Here is a 6,162-nt window from a genome sequence, read left to right as displayed (position 1 = left end):
TTGTTTTCTCGAGGTCTATGAAGTATGCTGCTGGGATCTCAATTGGAATTGCATTAAATCTATATAGCAGTTTTGGAAGTATGGCCATTTTCACTATATTAATCCTTCCTACCCAGGAGCAGGGGATGTCTATCCATTTTCTGATATCATCTTCAATCTCTCTTTTCAGAGTGCCATAGTTTTCAGAGAAGAGGTCTTTGATTTCTTTCATTAGGATGATTCCTAGGTATTTCAGTTTTTTGGATGCTACTGCGAAAGGAATTATATGCCCTATTTCTGTCTCAGTGAGTCTGTCATTGGGATAGAGGAAAGCTATAGAGTTTTGTGTGTTGACCTTGTAACCAGCTACTTGACTGAATTTGGTTATTAAGTTTAGAAGACTTTTGGTGGAGTTCTTGGGGTCTTCTATATAGAGTATCATGTCATCTGCAAATAATGACAATTTGACTTCTTCATTTCCTATCTTTATTCCTTTTATTTCTTTCTCTTGTCTAATTGCCGTGGCTAATGTTTCCAGAACTATATTGAACAAGAGTGGTGATAGTGGACATCCTTGTTTTGTTCCTGATTTTAGTGTGAAGGATTTCAGTTTTTGACCATTTAGCATGACACTGACTGTTGGTTTTCATAGATGGCTTTTATTGGTGTGAGGTAGAGACCATCTATTCCAATTTTTTGTAGGGTTTTTATCATAAATGCATGTTGGATTTTGTCAAATGCTTTTTCTGCATCTATGGAGATAATCATATGGTTTTTGTCCTTGGCCCTATTGATATAGTGTATTACATTGATTGATTTGTGTATATTGAACCATCCCTGCATCTCTGGGATGAATCCCACTTGATCAGGGTGTATGATCTTCTTGATGATCTTCTGCATTCTGTTTGCCAGTATCTTATTAAGGATTTTTGCATCTATGTTCATTAGTGAGATTGGCCTATAGTTCTCCTTTTTGGTTGGGTCTTTCTCTGCTTTGGGGATCAAGGTGATGCTTGCTTCCAGGAATGAATTTGGGAATATTGCTTCCCTTTCAATTTCCTTGAAGAGTTTAAACAGTAGTGGCAGCAGTTCCTCTCTAAATGTCTTGTAGAATTCAGCAGTGAAGCCATCAGGGCCCAGGCTTCTCTTAGTTGATAAGTTTTTAATTACATTTTCAATTTCATTGGTTGATATTGGGTTGCTCAGAATTTTTAGGTTTTCTTCATTCAACTTTGGTAATTCATATGTATCTAGGAATCTGTCCATTTCTTCTGTGTTGTCCATCTTATTGGTGTATAGGTTCTGGAAGTAGGTATTGATGATCCTCTAGATTTCTGCTGGGTCTGTTGTAATTTCACCCTTTTCATTCCTAATTGCATGGATTTGGCCCTTTTCTTCCCTTTTTCTGACAAGGTTGGCTAAAGGTTTGTCAATTTTGTTGATTGTTTCAAAGAATCAACTCTTGGCTTCATTGATTTTTTTGTATTGTTCTGTTAGTCTCCATTGCATTGATTTCTCCTCCAATCTTTATAATTTCCTCCCTTGTATGAGCTCTAGGGTTGTCCTGCTCTTCCTTTTCTAGAAGCTTGAGGTACAGCATCAGGTTTTTAAATTGGGATCACTGTTTTCCTAATATGTGTATTCACTGCTATGAATTTCCCTCATAAGACTGCTTTCATTGTGTCCCATAGATTCTGATATGTTGTATTGTCATTGTCATTTAATTGAAGGAACTGTCTGATTTCTTCTTTAATTTCCTCTGTGACTCATTGGTTATTCAGAAGTGTGTTGTTCAATTTCCACATGTTTATGAAATTTTTTGAGTTTCTTTTGCTATGGATCTCCAATTTCATCACACTATGGTCTGATAATATACAGGGGATAATTTCAATTCCTTTTCACTTACTTAAACATGTTCTATGTGTGAGTATGTGGTCTATTTTCGAGAATGACCCATGTACAGCTGAGAAGAATGTGTATTCTGATTTTGTGGGATGGAAGACTCTGTAAACATCTGTTAAGTTCATTTGTTCAAGAGTTCTATTGAGTTCTAGTATTTCATTACTTATTTTTTGTCTAGTTGATCTATCTATTTGTGACAGTGGGGTGTTGAGGTCCCCCACTACAATTGTATTAGTGCATATATGACTTTTCATGTCCGTTAGTGTTTGTTTTCTATAGTTGGGTGCACTAGTGTTTGATGCATAGATATTTATGATTGTCATCTCTTCCTCTTGGATTCTTCCCTTTACAAGGATTTAGTGTCCTTCTTCATCTCTCTTAGTCAGTGTTGGTTTGAAATGTACTTGATCTGCAAAGAGGATAGCTATTCCTGCTTTTTTGGGGGTTCCTGTCACATGGAGTATTGTTTTCCACCCTTTAACTTTCAGTCTATGAGTTTCCTTTTGAATGAAGTGTGTTTCTTCTATGCAGCATATTGTTGGATTTTGCTTCTTGACCCATTCTGCCCGTCTATTACTTTTGATTGGTGGATTGAGACCATTAACATTGATGGTTATAACTGAAACGTATTGACTTGTCATTGCCATGATTTTTTCTTTTTATTGGGTTCTCCCCCTTTCCATTTAATTTCTTCTCATGCCAGATGGGTTCATTCTGCTTTGCTTCCTAGGGTTGTGATCCTCAATGTCTGTTCCTAGGATATTGTGTAAAATTCTTTGGAGTGCTGGTTTGGTATTCATGAATTTCCTAAGGTTCTCTTTGTCATGAAAGTATCTTATTTCTCCATCCATTTTGAAAGATATTTTTGCAGGGTCCATCAATCTGGGTTGGAGGCTTTTTTGTTTTAGGGCTTGAAATATGTCACTCCAAGCTCTTCTTGCCTTGATGGTTTGTGTTGAGAAGTCTTCTGTGATTCTGATGGCCTTTCCTTTGTATGTGATTTGTTTCTCTTCTCTGACTGCTTGGAGAACTTTGTTCTTCTGTTGTGTTTCTGGAATCTTAAAAATTATATGCCCATGTTTAGATATTTTTTGATCAAGGCTATTTGGAGTCCTATATGCCTCACTTATCTGTATGTCAAGCTCTTTCTCCCTGCTTGGGAAGTTTTCTGCCATTATTTCTGTGAAGAGATTTTTTTACGTCATCTGCACTCTCTCCTGTTTCTTCATTTAGCCCAATCAGTCTTATGTTATTCTTCTTTGCATCATCTAGCAGCTGCTGCATTGATTTCTCATGTTCCCTTATAATTTTGAAGCAATTTTCCTTTTCCTGATCATTAATTGCAATCTTATCTTCTATATCTGAAATTCTGTCCTCACATTGGCTCATTCTGCTGTGTAGACTTTCAATGGAGATTTTCATATCCTGGAAATCTATTTGCATCTGTTTTATGGATTCCATTTGTTTCTTATGTTGGGATTCCATCATGTTCCTCAGCTCCTCTCTAGATTTATTAATCATGTCTTGCACTAGGGGCACAATTTCTCCTGTTATCTGAGAAATTATTTCTGATTTCCTTTTTTCCAGATCCCCTTTTGTTGCCAGTTCAGTGGGTCCAGGTGGTTGAGTATCAGAGGGTTCCATCTCATTTCCCTTTGGGGTTGCTGTGGGTGATCTAGAAGTCTGATTTTGAGACTTATTTGCATTTTTTCTCATTTTGACTGGAGCAGGGGGCTGTTAGCACCTGCACAGATCGCCTCCTCTGAGCTGGGTGAGGTGGGACAGGGGCCGGGAGCAGCGGTAGGGATGGTGACCCAAAAGTCCTTTCCTGTGGGCTGGGAGCAGTGGGAGGGATGGTGGCCCTGAAGCCCCTCCTTCTGGACCAGGAGCAGTGGGATGGTGGCTCAGAAGCCCCTCCCTCTGGGCTCAGAGCAATGGGACGGATGGTGGCCTGGAAGTCCCTTCCTCTGGGCCAGGAGCAGTGGGACAGAAGTTGGCCCAAAAGCCCTTTCCTCTGGGCTAGGAGCAGCGAGAGGGATGGTGACTGGGAAGCCCCTTCCTCTGGACCAGGAGCAGTGGGACGATGGCTCAGAAGACCCTACCTCTGGGCAGGGAGTGGCGAGACTCAGTACCTTGGTCTAGTGGGCTGGTGTTCTGGGCATCTTTGTAGTGTGGAACCAGGTGGCTGCCTGTCTGCAGCAGGGTGATTTCGTGTCTAACATGCAACTCTGGACCTCAGTAGGATGTGCACATGCCTTCCTTGTGCATGGTGCTGATTCAGCATATTCTGTGGGACTGGGGACCTTGGTAGGGGATGCACAGCCCTGCCTGTCTGCAGCGGGCTGATTTGGCATGTTCTGTGCAACTCAGGATTTCGGTAGGGCATGGGCAGACCTGCCTGTCTGCAGTGGGGTGATTCGGTGTCTTCCCAATATTTAGATTTTTAATCCACTTCAATCTTAGTTTAGTGCATGGTGATAGATATGGGTCTAGTTTTATTCTTTGACAGGTCAAAATCCAGTTTTTCCAACACCATTTATTAAAGAGGCTATCCTTCCTCCAGTGAAGATGCTTGGCTTCTTTGTCAAAGATGAGGTGGCTGAGTATGTCTGGAGTTGTTTCTGCATCTTCTAATCTATTCCACTGATCTGCAGGTCTGTTTCTTTGCCAGTACCATGCGGTTTTTTCACAGTAGCTTTGTAGTATAGCTTCAAGTTGGGGATTGTGATAATCCCTGCCATGTCTCTGTTGCCTAGAATTGATTTTGCTATGCTTGGTCTCTTCTGTTTCCAAATGAATTTTTGGATTTTATTCTCTAGTTCTGTGAAATTGATTGTTGGAATTTCAATCAGCACCACATTAAATCTATATAGTGCTTTTGAAAGTATGGCCATTTTCACTATATTTGTTCTTCCTAGCCAGGAGCAAGGGATGTCTTTCCATTTTCTCATATCCTCTTCAATCTCTTTTTTCAATGTGCTGTAGTTTTCAGTGTAGAGGTCTTTGCTTCTTTTGTTAGATTGATTCCTAGACATTTTATTTTCTTGGATGCTATTTTAAAATGAATTCTTTCTCTAATTTCTCTCTGAGTGAGTCTGTTATTTGTGTACAAGAAGGCTATCGTTTTTTGAGTGTTGACCTTGTATCCAGCTACTCTAGTGAATCTATCAATTAAGTCTAGAAGTCTTTTGGCAGAGTTTTTTGGGTCTTGTACATAAAGTATCATAGCGTCAGCAAATAATGATTGTTTAACTTCTTCCTTTCCTCTTTACTCCTATTATTTCTTTCTCTTGTCTAATTGGTGTGAGAATGTTTCCAGAACTATATTGAACAGGAGTGGTGATAGTAGGCATCCTCATCTTGTTCCTGAGTTTAGTGTGAAAGTTTTCAGTATTTGACTATTTAGTATGATGTTGACTGTTGTTTTTTAATAGATAGGCTTAATCAGGTTGAGATAAAGACCTTCTATTCCAATTTTCTGTAGGGCTTTTTTTTTTTTTTTTTTTTTTTTTTTTACCATGAATGGGTGTTGGCTTTTGTTGAATGCTTTTTCTGCATCTCTTGAGATGATCATATGTTTTTTGTCCTTGAATCTGTTAATGTAGTGCATTACATTTATTGATTTAATCGATGTTGAACCATCCTTGTATCCCTGTGATAAATCTGACTTGGTCAGGGTGTATGATCTTGATGACCCCCTGTATTCTGTTTACCAGTATCTTGTTGAGCATTTTTGCATCTATATTCACTAGGGAGATTGGTGTGTAGTTCTCTTTTTTGGTTGGGTCTTTTCCTGGTTTTGGAATCAAAGTAACATTTTCTTCCAGGAATGAATTTGGAAGTATTGGTTTCCTTTCAATTTCATCAAAGAGCTTAAGTAGTAATGGCAATAGCTCTTCTCTAAATGCCTTGTAGAATTCCGAAGTGAAGCCATCAGGACCCGGGGTTTTCTTTATTGGCAAATTTTTAATTACATTTTCAATTTCACTTATTGTAATTGAAGTGTTTAGAATTTTTGTGTCTTCTTCTTTTAATTATGGCAATTTGTATGTATCTAGGAATTTGTCCATTTCTTCTGTGTTTTCCATTTTTTTAGAGTAGAGATTCTTGAAGTAGGTATTGATTTTCTGGATTTCTGAGGAATCTGTTTTGACTTCCCCCTTTTTTTTTCTTAATTGCATGGATTTGAGCCTTTTCTTTCCTTTTTTTTGATAAGGTTGGCTAAGGGTTTATCAATTTTATTTATTCTTTCAAAAAGCCAACTCTTTGATTCATTGATTT

Source organism: Heterocephalus glaber, unplaced genomic scaffold (assembly GCF_053883595.1).
Source record: "Heterocephalus glaber isolate CG9 unplaced genomic scaffold, H.glaber_assembly_v1.0 deba00001463, whole genome shotgun sequence".
NCBI lineage: Eukaryota > Metazoa > Chordata > Mammalia > Rodentia > Bathyergidae > Heterocephalus > Heterocephalus glaber.
Note: the sequence above shows the minus strand (reverse complement) of the source record.